Genomic DNA, 16756 nt, shown 5'->3' on the forward strand with positions numbered 1-16756 from the left:
ACTCAGCCTCGCAAACGCAGCCCACAATGGAAGCTCCGTCGAACCCAGCCTCGCAGACGCAGCACACACTGAAAGCGACCTGACCGCAGCGGACTCCGAGACCGTCGAACCTCCGAGCCGACGACCATCCCCTCCGGCACAGCTTCTCCGAGCACCATCCTCTGCCGAGCGTATTAAGATGGCCCCTTCTGTGGATGAAGGTAGTTTATTTACACAATCTCCTTTCTGTTCCCCTAACTCAGTGATTCCCAATGGGGGTGGTTACATGTTCTAAGGGGAAATAGAAGTTGTCAGGGGGCATTCAAGATTCTTGGTGGGGGGACGGTAAGTGGTACCCTAACTTGAGGCACGAGACCTCACTGGCCATAAGTAGAGCAGGCACTTCCAAAATAAAGGATGAGGCACGGAACACAGGAAGAACCATAGCTCCACAGGAGGTGAGCACTCATCGTTACAATGTCCCGAAACTCGGCAATCTCATCCGACCTTACTGACCAAATAGACATAATTGGGGGTGCATAAATTAGCAACCACAGTTCCCCTTGACTCACGGCACGGAGTTCGTGCAATTTAACAGTTGGTAAGTCAAGTACACCCTCTCAACTTTCTCTACTGATCTACAGATACAGGTTCTGCAACGATAAGGTCTGGCCAGAATCAAACAGTGAAATAGAGCCAATCAGTGAAACTGCCAACCCTGAGGATCCCTCTTGAGGAGTTCAAAGCAACGTTGGCTTCATACATGTGATCAAGAACCAACTTTGAGGATTATGAGACCTTACGCCAATCATGCTAACTGGAGTAGCACGATGGTTAATGATGGATAAATACGTACTGCACGATCTCTATGAGTCTGAAGGCAGTGCAGCCTTGAATTCTAATCCTGCTAAGAAACAGGAACTACAGAAATGTAACATACCTGGAGTATGGTTTTATTCTGTTCCCGTTAGGTCAGCGATACCCCATGTGTCTTATTAGTAATACTGTACTGTCTAATGAAGCCATGAAACCATCAAGATTGCAGGAACACTTCTGTAAAAGATTCCCTAAAAGGGCTACTTATGGTGTTACTCAGTTCCAGAAGATGAAAGAAGCATTTGAAAAGCATTGCACACTCGAGCCATTTGCCAGGAAAGCTAAAAATTACCTTGATAGTGGTCTCCTTGCTTCTTATAATGTTTCCAAAATGATAGCAAAGTGTGGAAAATCTCATACAACTGGTGAAAGATTAATAATGCCTGCTGTATCAGAAGTGCTCACCACTGTTCTCAGAATGGATACCAGTATTCTGAAATCAATTCCTCAGAGTAATAACTCTGTAGCTCGTCATATTGACAAAATGAGTGAAGACATTGTGTATCAACTATGCACAGAGCTACAATAAACAGAACTTGGGATACAACTGGATGAGTCTATTGTGTGAGACAACGAAGCATTGCTAATGGTATATATATGGTTTATCAAACATGTAAAAGTTTATGAAGAGATTCTCCTTTGTAAAAAGTTAAAAACGAGTATCAATGTAGAATCAATCTACTACAATCTAAAAATGTATATTGAGGACAGAAGTTTTCCAACTGGGAACATGATTCCTTGTGCAACAGATGGAGCACCATATACAAAAGGTCACCATGCTAGGACAAGAGGGCACAACTTCAGGATTGAAGGACATCCATTTAGAACAGAGAGGCAGAGAAATTACTTTAGTCAGAGGGTAGTAAATCTGTGGAATTTGTTGCCACGAGCAGCTGTGGAAGCCAAGTCATTGGGTGTATTTAAGGCAGAGATAGATAGGTTCTTGATTAGCCGGGGCATCAAAGGGTATGGGAGAAGGCAGGGAAGTGGGGATAACTGGAAGAACTGGATCAGCACATGATTGAATGGTGGAGCAGAGTCGCTGGGCCAAATGGCCTTCTTCTGCTCCTATATCTTATGGTCTTATGCTGCTTTAGTGGAATTTATGAAAAAGGAAATTCCAAGTTCATTTGCAATCCATTGTGTAATTCATCATCAACATTTTATAATGAAAAACCTCAGCTAGTGACTTTTTTCAAGCCTGGCTTTTGCAATATCTGCTATCAACAAAATTAAAGCTCATTAAATAGCAGAATATTTCACCTGTTATGCCAAGATAATGATGAAGAGTTTGAAAGCTTGGTTCTGCAAACTGAAGTACATTGGCTGCTGCTTAAAAATGTTTCTTTGATCTTTTTGACACTGTGGTTGAATTTTTGCTCAAAGTCGACAAGAGTTTGGGAAACAAGATTGAACTTCAACTTGCAAATGTGGAATACCTAGCCAATCTGTATGACAAAATGATCATTCTAAATAGGAAACTGCAGGGTGAGAATTTCAGTTTATCTAGGCCAAAAATGCAGAGTCTGCTATTATTGTAAAATTGGAAATGTATAAGCAAAACATTGGGATGTTCTTACAGTTTCCCTTCAGGGAAAGTATGGCATTCTCTTTCACAGACAGTGATTTACAAGAGTACTGCTTACACCTACAGTCACTGAAGGAAGGATTTTCAGAATCAATTCAAGGATTTAAATGATCTGGAAATTCTGGATTGGAAGAGAGCTTGCAAGAAGAAATTATCGAAATTCAGAATGATGAAGAAGCAAAAAGGCTTTTCAAAAATGTTGGTTTTTGTGATGTGGCTACACTGTTGTAAGAAGTTTTCTGGTCTTTGGAGAAGACCCAAATTGCTCTTCATTGCATTTCTGTCCTCCTACCTTGTTGAAAGAGGCTTCAGTGTAGTGAACCACATACTCACAAAAAACAGAAACCACTTGGACATTGTTACACATGGGGACTTAAGACTTTTGCTGTCACAACTTGAGCCAGATATTTCAACTCTTGCTAAAAACCGTCAAGCTCAAGGATCACATTGATATCGAAGCTACTGTACAGTGCACAGGTACTGTGTAAGCTAGGTTTAAAGACAAATAAAAATTGAAAGCAGAATAATTATTCTCATGTTAGCATCTTGTAGACATGTTTTTACACTATGGGGGGGGGGGGGCGCCAGAAAGTATATTGTGCCTAAGAGGGGTGTTGGCAAGTATGAAGGTGCTTTAGGGGGCTTTGGCAAGAATGGGGGGTTTGGGGGCCATTGGGCTAAAAAAAATGTTGGGAAACGCTGCCCTAACCAATGAATTACCTGTCACTACAGATCACCTCTTCTCCCCCCCTTCCCTTCTGAGTCACAGAGGCAGACTCTGTGCCAGGGACCATTCCACTGTGGTTTCATCTGCTAGGTCATTCCCTCCAACAGTATCCAAAGCAGTATACTCGTTGCTGGGGGGTACAGCCACATGGGTACTTAGCTCTGGCTGCCTAACTCCTTTCCCCTTCCTGAAAGTTACCCAGTTACCTGTGTCCTGCAGAATGGGTGTAACAACCTTTGTGTATGTCCTATCTATCAACCCCTCTGCCTTCCAAATTATGAGTTCATCCAGTTGAAACTCCAACTGCTTAAAACGGTCTGATAGAAGCTGCAAATGGATGCGTGTCTTGCAGGCATAGTCATCAAGGATACTGGAGGTCTCTCTGCCCACAGGAGGAGCATTCCGCTATCCTGTCTGGCATCCACACTGCAATAAGAAAGAAAGAATAAATCATGAAAAAAATCTACCCACAGCCTTCTTCTCTCCTTGCCAAAACCTTAATAAGCAAAAGGCTCAACTCCCCATTCTAACACTGGTCCACTCACACAATGGCTGTTCTGCTTAAACAACTTGTTTTTTGATTAGAGAGCATGCTTTATGAAAATAGGTTGAGTGAACTTGGCCTTTTCTCCTTGGAGCGACGTGGGATGAGAGGTGACCTGATCGAGGTGTATAAGATGATGAGAGGCATTGATCGTGTGGATAGCCAGAGGCTTTTTCCCAGGGCTGAAATGGCTGCCACAAGAGGGCACAGTTTTAAGGTGTTTGAAACTAGGTACAGAGGGGATGTCAGGGTTAAGTTTTCATACAGAGAGTGGTGAGTGCGTGGAATGCACTGCCTGCGATGTTGGTTGAGGCAGATACAATAGAGTCTTTAAAGGGACTTAAATTGGTATATGGAGCTTAGAAAAAAGAAGGCTATATGGTAGGGAAATTCTAGGCGGTTTCTAGAGTAGGTTACATAGTCGGCATGACATTGTGGGCCAAAGGGCCTGTAATGTGATGTAGATTTCCATGTTTCTATGTTTTACGCTATCTTGCCAAGTGCAATCCAAAGCCTGGCAACTGCCCCCGCTCGCTTCTTTTAAACTCTCTCTCCCTCTGCACAATCCAGCGCCTCCTGGGGAAGTGTGGCATGCAAAATGTGAAGAGACAGCATCTTAACAGAGAGATCAGAACTTCGAACCAATGGCCTTCTATTAGAAAAAATGTTGGCTAACTCTAATCACTATTTCTGTATAACAGCACTCTGACTACGTTGATCATATTGTACTACAATGGCCATTTTTTTGTTCTAATTGTGTTGTTTCTTGTAAAAATTGTGTATAATTTCTGTTTTTTTTCCTGGTGTATACTGCTTTCCTGATACCACGTACCAGCAATGCTGCTGCAAGTAGGTTTTTCATTGCACCTGAGCATATGCTTAACTTTGCACGTGACAAGCTCAACATTAACCTTGACCTATTATCTCTACTATCTAACAGAGCTGCCAAGTATGGAACTTGATACTCCTTCATTCCTGATCGGCTACTCCTTTGACCCCACTGAAATAAAGTGTAAAATCACATGCGTTGTTGATATGCTGTTGCAAGTACAAATCATTTATTATCATCGATCAATAAGCAAATAAAAAGTATCTTGAGCAGATAAATCAAAATGCTGCAAATCTCTGCAGATGTTCCTGCTCCATGTGTCTATAAGAATACAGGGACTGCTGCACCTCAGTGAATTTGAATACAATGCTTGTAAAATGGTAATCGAGGATGTAAAGTTGAGAACTTAAAGCACTTGTGAGGCCTCACTTGGAATATTGTGAACAATTTTGGGCCCCTTATCTAAGAAATGACGTGTCGACATTGGAAAGGGTTCAAAAGAAGTTCACGAAAATGATTCTAGGATTTGAAAGGTTTCTCATATGAAGAGCGTTTGATTCCTCTGGGTCTCTACTCACTGGAATTCAGAAGAATGAGGGGTGACCTCAATGAAACCTATTGAATGTTGAAAGACCTCAATAGAATGGTTGTGGAGAGGACATTTCCAATGCTAGGAGACTCTAAGACCAGAGGACACAGCCTTAGAATAGAGGGACGTCCTTTTATGACAGAAATGAAGAAGAATTTCTTCAGCCAGAAAGTGGTGAATCTGTGGAATTTGTTGCCATAGGCGGCGGTGGAAACTTCATCATTGGGTATATTTAAGGCAAAGGCTGATAAATTCTTGATTAGTCAGGGCATGAAGAGATACGGTGAGAAGGCAGGAGATTGGAGCTGAGAGGGAAAATGGATCAGCCATAAAGAAATAGCAGAGCAGACTCGCAGGGCCAAATGGCCTAATTCTGCTCCCATATCTTATAGTTTTATGGTCTTTCCAAACATCTGCTCTTCCCCTACCCTAGTGCACTGTCTTCAACACCGAATCTCATTGAGTTTCCACAGAATAATGATCAATCCAAAAAAAATCTGGAACAAATGCTATTTTATACCATAATGGTTGTGTAGTATAGTGTATTTCCTTAATGTTTGCTCTGAATAAAAAAGAAAAGCTTGCCCATCTCTCGCCATCCTGCCAAAACTGCTCAATGCCTTGTTCATTTGTGAATCATCACATCACCAGCGAGACGTGCACGGAGTCTCCTGTGTATGTTTAGTAGATTGCAGTGCTGTTAGCAATTAGAACTGTGCACATTTAAATGTAGAAGAGTTTGCTATAAATCTTTCCAGTTCCAGATCATTTGCCTTCCCCATTGTGCACCGTTCTCTGGAGAAACATCTCATTTCAAAGCACTTGCAACTCTCTCAGTCTACTCTCATACTTCCCATAGGAGTGGGAGAACATAACCCTCCTTCTCCAAACAGAGACTCGTGAGTGAAAGTCTCCACACCAACAAATCTTAACACAATAAGTGACCTAACTTTATCACATTGCCTGTGAAATCGTACACGCCTCTCAACATCTGTGCTTGATAGTCAGCACCGACCAATTCGTTGAAGGGCCTGTACTGCACAACTCCACATACAAAACCAAGATCTCCGTCAACCTGCCCCACCGAAAACACGGGCCACTTTCCTTTTGCTGGCAGCCACATCTCAGCAGAGGCTGACATTGGTGATGAAAGTTGGCACCACCTTCACTGTGCCAGCACAGACGTTATTGATGGAGGAAAGTTGTGGTTGAAGATGAAGACTTCAGGCTTGGTGTAAAACCTACTATGTACGGAGAATCACAAATCTGCAGATGAGAATCTGCAGATGCTAGAAGTCCAAGCAATGCATACAAAATGCTGTAGGAACTCAGCAGGCCAGGCAGCATCAATGGAATAAAGTACAGTCGATGTTTCGGGCGACAAGACCCTTAGCTTAAATATGGAGAATAGTCAGTATATTTTTCCCAGCGTGGAAATGTCAAATACTAAGGCAGGTGGGAGAAAATTTAGAGGAAATTTAGGAGGCAGGTATTTTTTTTAGACACACGGAAAACAGTAGGGCCCTGGAATGCACTGCTAGGGGAGCTGGTGAAACAAGTATGTCAGTAATGTTTAAGAGGCATTTTGACAGGCACAGTCCTGATGAAGGGTCCCAGCCCGAAACAACGACTGTTTATTCCTTTCCTTGGGCGCTGCCTAAACTGCTGAGCTCCTCCAGCGATTTGTGCGTGTTGCTCTGCATTTCCAGCATCTGCAGAATCTCCTGTGTTTAGGCGGGCACGTGAACAGGCAGGGAAAGGATGAATATAGATCATGTGCCAGCAAACTGGATAAGTTAAATTTGGCATCATTTTCAGCACAGACATTGTGGGCCGAAGGGCCTGTGTTCCTATGCTGCACTTTTCAATATTCTATATACTGGTTATCCCACACAACATTTATCACACACAGCACAGAAAGCAAAATATTACCATAAATAAGTTAATAAAATATAATTCACAAGGCATGTAGCGTGCAGTGAATAGTACAGTAAATCATGACCATTAGTTGATGGAAAGCCAGAGCAACACACACAAAATGCTGGAGAGTTACTCAGCAGGTCAAGCAGCATCTATGGAAGTGTCGATGGTTTGGGCCAAGTCCCTTCTTCAGGACTGGAAAGGAAGGGGGAAAACCCCTGGAGGGGAAGGAGAGTAGATACCTGAAGCCAGGTGGGTAGGAATACATAAAGGGCTGGTGAGGAAGGAAACTGATAGGAGAGGAGCGTGGAGCATGGGAGAAAGGGAAGGAGGAGTGGAGACCCAGGGGGAAGTGGTAGGCAGGTGAGAAGAGGTAGGAGGCCAGAGTGGGGAATAGAAGAAGAGGGGAGGGAGAGGGAATTTTTTTTCTCCAAAAGGAGAAATCAATATTCACATCATCAGGTTGCAGGCCACCCAGATGGAATATAAGATGTTGCTACTAAACCCTGAGGGTGGCCTCGTCTTGGCACAAAAGGAGCCCATGGAATAGAAACATGTTGGAATAGAAACTGAAATTGGAATAGTAAACAGTTATCAGCTCATTCTCCAACTGACAAGATTTCAGAGCTGGCAGGGTATTCATTAGCCTCACAACCTGAGGAAAGAAGCTATTACCCAGTCTGGTAGAGCTAGTCTTGATGCTTCTGTACCTCCTTCCTGATGGTAGTGGGTCAAACGGGTTTTGGAATGAGTGGTAGGGACCCTCAACAATATGTTGGGTCTTCCGTCTGTGATGCTCCCAGTAAATGCCACATATGGGGGATGGGGAGGGAGACCACGATGATCCTCTCTGCAGGTTTTACTATCTGAAAAGATCTAACCAATGCCAACGTCTCCAGAAATCAGGCCTTGGTAACACTCAGTTCCAGTGGACAGTATCCAAAATCAGATAATTTATTACAAACTCAAGACTACCAGGGAAAAAAAAGAAAAGATTCAAGAGTGTTCTCAAAGCCTCCTTGAAAAACCACAACATTTCCACTGACTGTAAACAGGGATGAAAGAATACTCTGATTTTGAGGCCTCCTGCTGAAGGAAGCCATTGAAATAAAACTAGAGGAAAAGAATGTTAACAAAGACAAAGCTCCCACTCTGAGTAAGAACTGGAATTTGGTTGTAAATAAGGTGGGACTAGTCATGCCTGCGCATCATCCCTGATGAAGATGGCAGAGTTTGCCATCGAAACATTGGTTATAATCGATACCTGTACTCAGCTGGAAGCCTGAGAAGAGTTTATTCATAAGATCTAAGAAGATAATGGTATATGGGTACAAAATTGAAAATACATTTCTTTTGAACTAACTTAAAGAGGAACCTCTATTAATACAACTTCGGCATTAGCTTCTCATTAGAATCAAATGGTGGGCTTAGGAAAACAAGCACAGAACAATTAATAGTTCTGAGAAATTCACACTGCAGGAAATATTAATGTAGTGACTAGCACAGCAACCACGGTTCAATTCCTGCCACTGTCTGTAAGAAGTTTATACATTCTCCCCGTGACCGTGTGGGTTTCCTCTGGGTGCTCCTGTTTCCTCCCATAGTCCAAAGACCTACCGTTTGGAAGGCTAATTGGCATTGTAAATTGTCTCGTGATTAGACTAGGATTAAATTGGGGGGTTGCTGGGTGCCGCAGCATGGAGGGCTGGAAAGACCTATTCCACACTGTATCCCAATAAATAAATAAACAAACAAAGTTCTGGCCATCTTTTGGTGTTCTCCTAGAGTCCCCCTCAACCACAAGTGCATGAATTGGATCATCTGCTGATTTACCTCTGGTATGCCTGCGAATCTTGTGTGCAAAAACTTGGAGCAAAGTTGGCTTTCATTAAAACCTAAAATACAGGTCAAGCTTCATCTGTAGAGAAAGAATTAATGGTTCAGATCACTGGAATTGGAAACTGTTCTAGATCTGTCCAGTTTGAAAAAGAAACTCACAGACTGAGAAAGGAAGGGGAAGTAAGAAGAAAAGTCTGTAAAAGGTCGGAAAGAGCAAACGATGGATGGATTCTTCTACTGCAAGGCAAAAGTGGAAAATTCCTGATCGAGTACAGAAACAAAACAGTTTGGTAAAGTTGTTCATGACTCTGGAAGCAGGTGGATTCAAGGTCCGTGCCACCACAGAAAACTGGTGTGTCATGGGAGTGCACAGAAGATTGAAAGTGGCGAGCTGGCTGCTGGCTGTGAGCCCAGAGACCTGAGATCTTTGGGCACAGAGCTCAGAAAAAGCGACGCAATACTATAAATCGGCAAGTTGTTTTGTTATGTCTCCCCTCTCGCTGTGAAATGGGACACCTCTTTATCCTGTATTAGGGAGAGAGAGTGTGTCGAATTACTGGGTGAATGAGTAGTCTTCGAGGTACTGCAAGTCTGTCTTTATCGATGCTTTGCTGCGCACTTGAGTACTCAGTGGAGGACAACGATGATTTTTTACGGGTGGTGGGGGGGTCGTCACTTTGCTGCTGCTTATATGCGGGGGGGGAGCTGGGGGAGGTCTTTGGGGTTCTAACGTTTAACTGCCATTCATTGTTTGGGGCACTCCTCTGTTTTTGTGGATGTTTGTGAAGAAAAACATTTCAGGACGTATATTATATACATTTCTCTGATATTAAATTAAATAAACTTATTGAACCTATTAAATAAACCTATTGAACAACCTGCAGCTATTGTCCAAAAAAATGGAAGCGCTAGTCAAGTTGAGGGATTGTTAGAGGAGCAGGTTGTGGTAAAGGAGGCCAGACCAGGAGTGAAATAGGGCAGCAAAATAGAAAACAGTCAGGGGTGTAGTTGTGAGTTGAATGGACGTGTACACTAGTCTGTGTGGAAAGTCACCAGAGAGATGCATCTGGGAGATATAAAAGTCTTTATTCAGGACACAGACAGGCTGACAGCTTTTGGAGTTATGAGAGAGAGAGAGACTCCCTGATGAAACATTACAACACATTTTTATATGTTAAAGATCACAGACAGCAGGACAATATCTATAGTTATAATGCATCTTTTGAGTTACATGTAATTTTTCAAATAGCTGGATCTTCCCACCAGCGCACCCAAAATGAGTGTTAATTATCGTTGTCTCCGAATCATATTCACATCTGGGCAGAATCTTAGGTTAATGGGGTGTTGATTGCATTCATGCATGTGCAAACATCTCAGTCAAATGGGTGTTTCCTAGTTTGCAATTTACTCTAAAATGCAGCTTCAGGAAGACCATTGTTCTGAGCTTCATTTTAAATTCAACCTACAATCCATATTCAGATCTGAAGACTGGTAACTGCTGAAATCAATATTTGCTATATTGCATAGCTCCAGAATGCACCCATAACAGTTTGCATTAGTTTAACTCAGTAGAAGAGATTGCAGTGATCACTGGAAACAATAACTTAAACTTAAAGAAGAGCAAAACAAAAAAATCTTGTTTCACTGCAATGCCACATTTTCTTATTGCATTTATTGATTTATTGTACATGAAGTGCTTAGAAATGGTTTCCTCAGACTTTCAGTTACAGAGAAGTCACTTTGCCAATAAAGGAAGTTTTATATCGAGAACCTGTCTTCAGCTGTAGGGTGTTGACATTGAGGCCAGAATGTTTTAAAGACCACAACAGTTTTGGTCCGACATGTACTCCGTGTCAGGTGCACAAACAATGCAACAGTGCTATAAGATGTGCAAAGCACCAGAAATCTTCCCTGAATTGTTTCAGCCCAGTATCTCAGTTAATTGGTTCCACAGAAGGAAGCACCTCAGACAGCAAGGAAGAGTTCGCACCATGCTGCCAGAGCCCCCTTCTGTTACAGGGAAAACCAGAAGCGATAAGACTGAAAAAACAGAGCGTGCAGCAACTAGTTTGCAAACAAGGCACTCTACTGGTGGACAAGCCAGTTAACCTTAACCTATAAGTAACACAAAAAGTAGACCTGTCAAAGGTGCGTACCCCACCATTATCGTCCTCAGTGTCCTTAACATGATCAGCATAAGAAAAACCGCAATTCATTCATGAACTAAATGGATGTATTCCCACTGGAACTTTCATTCCATCAGAGTGCTCGTAATTTATGCTTGAAACACATACAGATGTCTACAGTAGCTGATGCGCTCATTATGATCATTTGAGGGTTTACTGATACCTCAGTAGAACATTAACATATTTGCATGACTTCCTCTTCTCTTGGATGGAATCCAAGCACCTTTGACAGTTATACCACAAACTCCGTTTAAAACATGCAATTATTTTCTCATTGAAAGAATCACGTAGGGAGCACTGAATCATCAGAAACGTTAGAGCAGCCTCCAAGTAAAGAGATAGTGACACTAGGGAGCCCTTTCCAGTGCCTGCTGAATAAAACAGATCCAAGCAATGGCAAGATTCCCAGGCTTATTGCCTTCAAGATGAACAAGCACGCACAAACCAGTCAATAGCAGAACAATAATCAGGAAACAAATAGCAGAGGTCCCAACCCTCTTCCACTTTGTCATCCAATTTTGTGTCCCTTTTTTCTCTATTCCCTTCACATACAACAATCTATGAAACTTAATTTTGAATATATTAAGCAACTTATAGTGTTTTTGTAATCTCAAAACATTAAACTTAATTCAAAGGAAGGCACAGGAGTCTGGGAATGGGAGACTAATTTTGTTCTTTACTTTAAACGATGCACGCATGTATCATGTGGCAGCGTCATGACGCATGCAATTGGCATACTTTTATATTTAACCATAATTAATTATTTAAATGAACAAGAATGCTTATTCAAACAATATATATATACAAAATTACTCAAATATTACTGAAGTATTAAATACACATCACATGTCACCATCTCAACTCTTCCAAGGCATTGAAGCCCACTGCCTAGAGAGGGGACTGATAGGTTTAGCACAGAGCCAGGAATACCTAGAGACATGTGAAATGAAGAGAATCCTTTCTTCAGAGAGGTGATAAAATTCCTTAGTGTCAAATCGGTTATACTAAGGAGCTAAATTTAGCCATTAAGAGACAGAATAGGTTCTCCAGATGCTGGAAATCTTAAGCAACGCATAAAATTCTGGAGGAACTCACCAAGTCAGGCAGCATCAATAGAGAGAAATAAACACTCTCACCTATCAGCTGTCAGCCTGTACTCCTTCCCCTCCTTCCATCTTCTTATTCTGGCTTCTGCTCCCGCCCGTTCCAGCCCTGATGAAGGTTCTCGATCCATAGCGCCGACTGTTCATTTCCCTCCATAGATGCTGCCTGAGCTGCTGAGTTCCTCCGGCATTTTGTGTGTGTTGCTCAAGTTTAGCCAATGTTTCAGTTGTAAATGTGAAGCTTGGCTTCAATTTGTTTTCTGGCCTTCTTTTGTGCATCCAGTGCTGTAGGGCTGTGGTACAGCCAGGGCTACAGTTCAGCTGAGATTCGAGAAGAAAATCACCTGCGGTCACCAGCACTAAATGTGTGTCTGAGTAGCAGCTGAACAGACCTCCGTATATCTGATTCTGGGGAACTAAATGGATGCAACCAAGTTCAACAACAGTGAGTTCAAAGTTAAAAGTATGTTTATTATCAAAGTATGTATGCAGCATACAGCCCTGAGATTCACCTTCTCGACAGTCAGCCACAAAACAAAGAAAACTATGGAACCCGTACAAAGAAAACACCATACAACCCCTAAAAAAAGAACAAATCACATAAATGGTGAGTAATGAGTGAAAAACACAGAATATAAAACATCAAACTACACAGCCATTGAAACAGAACAGGAATATTCAGGTTAGTTCATTTCAGTTTGATTTTGCACTGTGTCGTTCACTGACTACCAAAGGAAGACAGTGAGCCAGATTGTCCCAAAACTCAGAGGCAAAAAACACTGCAGACTCAGCAAGGTAAGGGAAAGGGAGGAAAAATAAAAGCAAAATGCTCAGATACTGGAGGTCCAAAACAAAAAGATCTGGGAGAGGGAGAGGGAGAGAGGGAGAGAGGGAGAGAGAGAGAGAGAGAGAGAGAGAGAGAGAGAGAGAGAGAGAGAGTGTGTGTGTGTGTGTGTGTGTGTGTGTGTGTGTGTGTGTGTGTGAGAGAGAGAGAGAGAGAGTGTGTGTGTGTGTGTGTGTGAGAGAGAGAGAGAGTGTGTGTGTGGGGGGGAGAGCAGGAGGGAGGGAAAGAGGAGGGAGAGAGAGGGAGGGAGAGTGAGATGGGGAGAAGGAGAGCGAGAGAGAGAGGGATGGGAGAAAGAGAGGGAGCGAGAGGAAGGGGATAGGAGGGAGAGGAACAGAGAGGAAGGGAAGGGGAATGAGGGGAGAGAGGGGGAGAGGGGTTGAGAAGTTAAAGGGAGAGGGAAGGAGAGAGGGGGAGAGAGAGAGAGAGAAAGGGAGAGGCGGGGGAGAGGGAGAGGCAACCTCTGCTGCTAAGTCAGGACGAATGGAAGGTGTTTACTGAAGCCGTCAGATTTGATACTGTAGGATTCAAAGCTGCAAGAGGCTGCAGGGGTAGGATGTATATGAGTGGATTAAGGATTTAGAATGAGTATCCCAATGCCTTCTTTCACTCTAACATTTTATTGTCAGGAACAGGCAAATGTTCTCTTTTATCCTTGATTTCATTAAATCCAGCTGAATGTCACTGCATACTGCATAAATAAAACTCAGAAGCGAAACTGAACCCCAAGAAAACTATACAAGTTAATAGATTAAAATATACCAGTTAATCAATTAATTGGTCAAGTCAATGTAATTCAGTGGCAAGGGGCAATGGGGCCAGAAAGCTCTGTTACTGTGCTGTATCACTAAAATAAATTAAATTAAGTCACTAAATGAATATGAACATTCCATAAGGAGCCATTCCACAATTCGAGGATACACTGCCCACTTACACCTTAATGCTTAATACTCAACCCGAATTGCAGCAAAAGCTTCAAAACTGGTACCCCAGCCTTTATCATCTTCATCATGAGGTACCGTGTCATATGACATCATCATTATGTGCCATGTCATATGACATCATCATTATGTGCTGTGTCCTATGACGTGGGCGATCATGATCTGATGACTCCGATTATTCTTGACAATTTTTTTCTCCAGAAGTGGTTTGCCATTGCCTTCTTCTGGGCAGTGTCTTTACAAGATGGGTGACTTCAGCCATTATCAATACTCTTCAGAGATTGTCTGCCTGGCGTCAGTGGTCACATAACCAGGACTTGTGATGTGCACTAGTTGCTCACACGACTTTCCACCACTTACTCCCATGGTTTCACATGACCCTGATCAGGGGGCTAAGCAGGTGCTACACCTTGCCCAAGGGTGACCTGCAGGCTAGCGGAGGGAAGGAGCGCCTTACACCTCCTTTGGTAGAGACGCATCTCCACCCCGCCACTCGACTTCAGCCTTGCCACCTCTAAATTCAACACCATACTCTATAAATATCTGCAAACTGAAATGAAAAGGAAATAGGGGCAAGGAAGAGGAATGAGATGAGGTGAAAAGCTCATCAATCTGACACAAAGCATCTCAATTTAGCTACAGCAGCATTATCTAGAAGGAAGAAACATAGGAGAAGGAGACAGATTTTACAAGGTTTGTTTATCTGCAGAAACGTGAACAGTGAGAGAACACAAGAAGATTTAAAAGTGAACATGAATCCTCAGAATGAATAACCATTCCCGCATAAATTCAAAATTAAGTCTTCTAATTGATGGAAACTTACCCAAGCTTCGCACACCCCTAACTGTAAAATAAACAATAGTGATGAGCCGCAGGATGTGCTGGCATTGGAGTGTGTCCAGAGGAGAGGTTCATGAGAATTATCACAGGAATGAAAGGGTTAACATATGAGGAGCATTTGATGGCTCTGGGCCTGTACTCACTGGAGATCAGAAGAATGGGTGGTGGGTTGGAAGTTTATTGAAACCTATTGAATATTGAAAGGCCTAGGTAGAATGGATGTGAGATGATGTTTCCTACAGCGGGGGAGTCTCGGACTTAAGGGCACAGCCTCAGAATGGAGGGACATCCATTTAGAACAGAGATGAGAAGGGATTTCTTCAGCCAAAGGGTGTTGAATCTGTATTGCCACAGACGGCTGTGGAGGCCAAGTCATTGAGTATATTTAAGGTGGAGTTTGATAGGTTCTTGATTAATCAGGGCATCAAGGGTTAGGGAGAGAAAACGGCAGAATGGAGTTGAAGGGGATGATGAAGAGTGGCTGAGCAAATGGCTTAATTCTGCTCCTAAGTCTAATGGTGATAGTACTGTTACATTTTTAACTAGTGAAACCTCTGCTTACCCCCAATCAGCTATGATACTTTTGTAATCTTTGATATTCTTTACCCCTCCTCCCGAATAAAAACATTAAGCTTTTAAAACAAAGTGCAGTTCGTCAAGTTTAGGTAGAGAAGTAAAGCACTGTATCAAAATATGGTTAAAATGCTAATTAATTTGCCATTAAATTTGTTTCTGCAAAAACCAATAAGCAATTTGTCAATCTGTCTCATTAACTGATGAAGCATAAGAGCTATCAGTGAAGGAGAAATATTGAAAGCCGGCCTTGGCAGCAGATTTCACCAGCTCTACGATCACCCATGAGGTTTAGAAAGCTTAGTTCTGGGCTTTAGGCATGATTGCCTGAAATTGGCCCTGTGTACATTTGGCAGTATATGTTGTGTATTTAATATTTAAGTAATGTTTGAGTAATCTTGCATATGTATTGGTTGATTAAGCATTCTTGTTTGTTTAAATAATTCATTACGGGTTTAATGTATAAATACATGAATTGCATAGGTCATCACGTTACCATATGATATGTGTGCGCCTTGCTTAAAGTAAGCACGAAGTTAGACCCACATTCCCAGCCTCCTGTGTCTTTCTTTGAATTAGTTTAATGTTTTGAAGTTACAAAATGTAACCATATACACATGGAGAGAGACCCAACTATTAACTTGTTCAAAACTGAACTGCTGATCCATACTCAGATTAGTATGCAGAAAGCTTACATTCTTTAAAACTATAGCGGAACAAGTTGTAGATGAAAATAACAGAAGATGCTGGAAACCTTCCTCACGGCAGGTGGCATCTATGGAAAGAGAATTAATTCACATTTCAGGGCTGGGATCTTTCGCAAGGACTGTGGGAGAGAGAAAAGGGGTTAGTTTTAGGTAGCAGAGAAGGTGGAGAATGGGAGATGTGTGAAAGCAATGGAATATTTTTAAAAGGCAAATGTTTCAAAAAGGCGGCAGCCATCATAAAGGACTCCCATCACATGGGACAGGTTCCCTTCTTATTACTGCCATCAGAGAGGAGGTACAGGAGCCTGAAGACACACTGTTTTAGGAACAACATCTTCCCCTCTGCCATCAGATTTCTGAATAAACGATTACCTACCATTAACGCTACCTCACCGATTTTGCACAACTTATTTAATTTAAAATATATATATTATTGCAATCCATAGTTTTTTTTAATGTATTGCGTTCTACCGCGGCCGCAAAACAACAAATTTTACAACATTGATATTAAACCCGATCCTGACCTCTGATTGGGTGAGATTTGAAGAAAATATTGAATTAAAAACTTCCAAGTATTGAGCAAATCAAAAAATAATATTTTGCCCCTGGTTACAAAGCACAGCCACTGCTTTGATTTATGTGCCATATTGGTTCCACGTGTGTACTGTTAT

The sequence above is a fragment of the Hemitrygon akajei genome, chromosome 14, assembly GCF_048418815.1.
Source record: "Hemitrygon akajei chromosome 14, sHemAka1.3, whole genome shotgun sequence".
In the NCBI taxonomy this organism is placed as follows: domain Eukaryota; kingdom Metazoa; phylum Chordata; class Chondrichthyes; order Myliobatiformes; family Dasyatidae; genus Hemitrygon; species Hemitrygon akajei.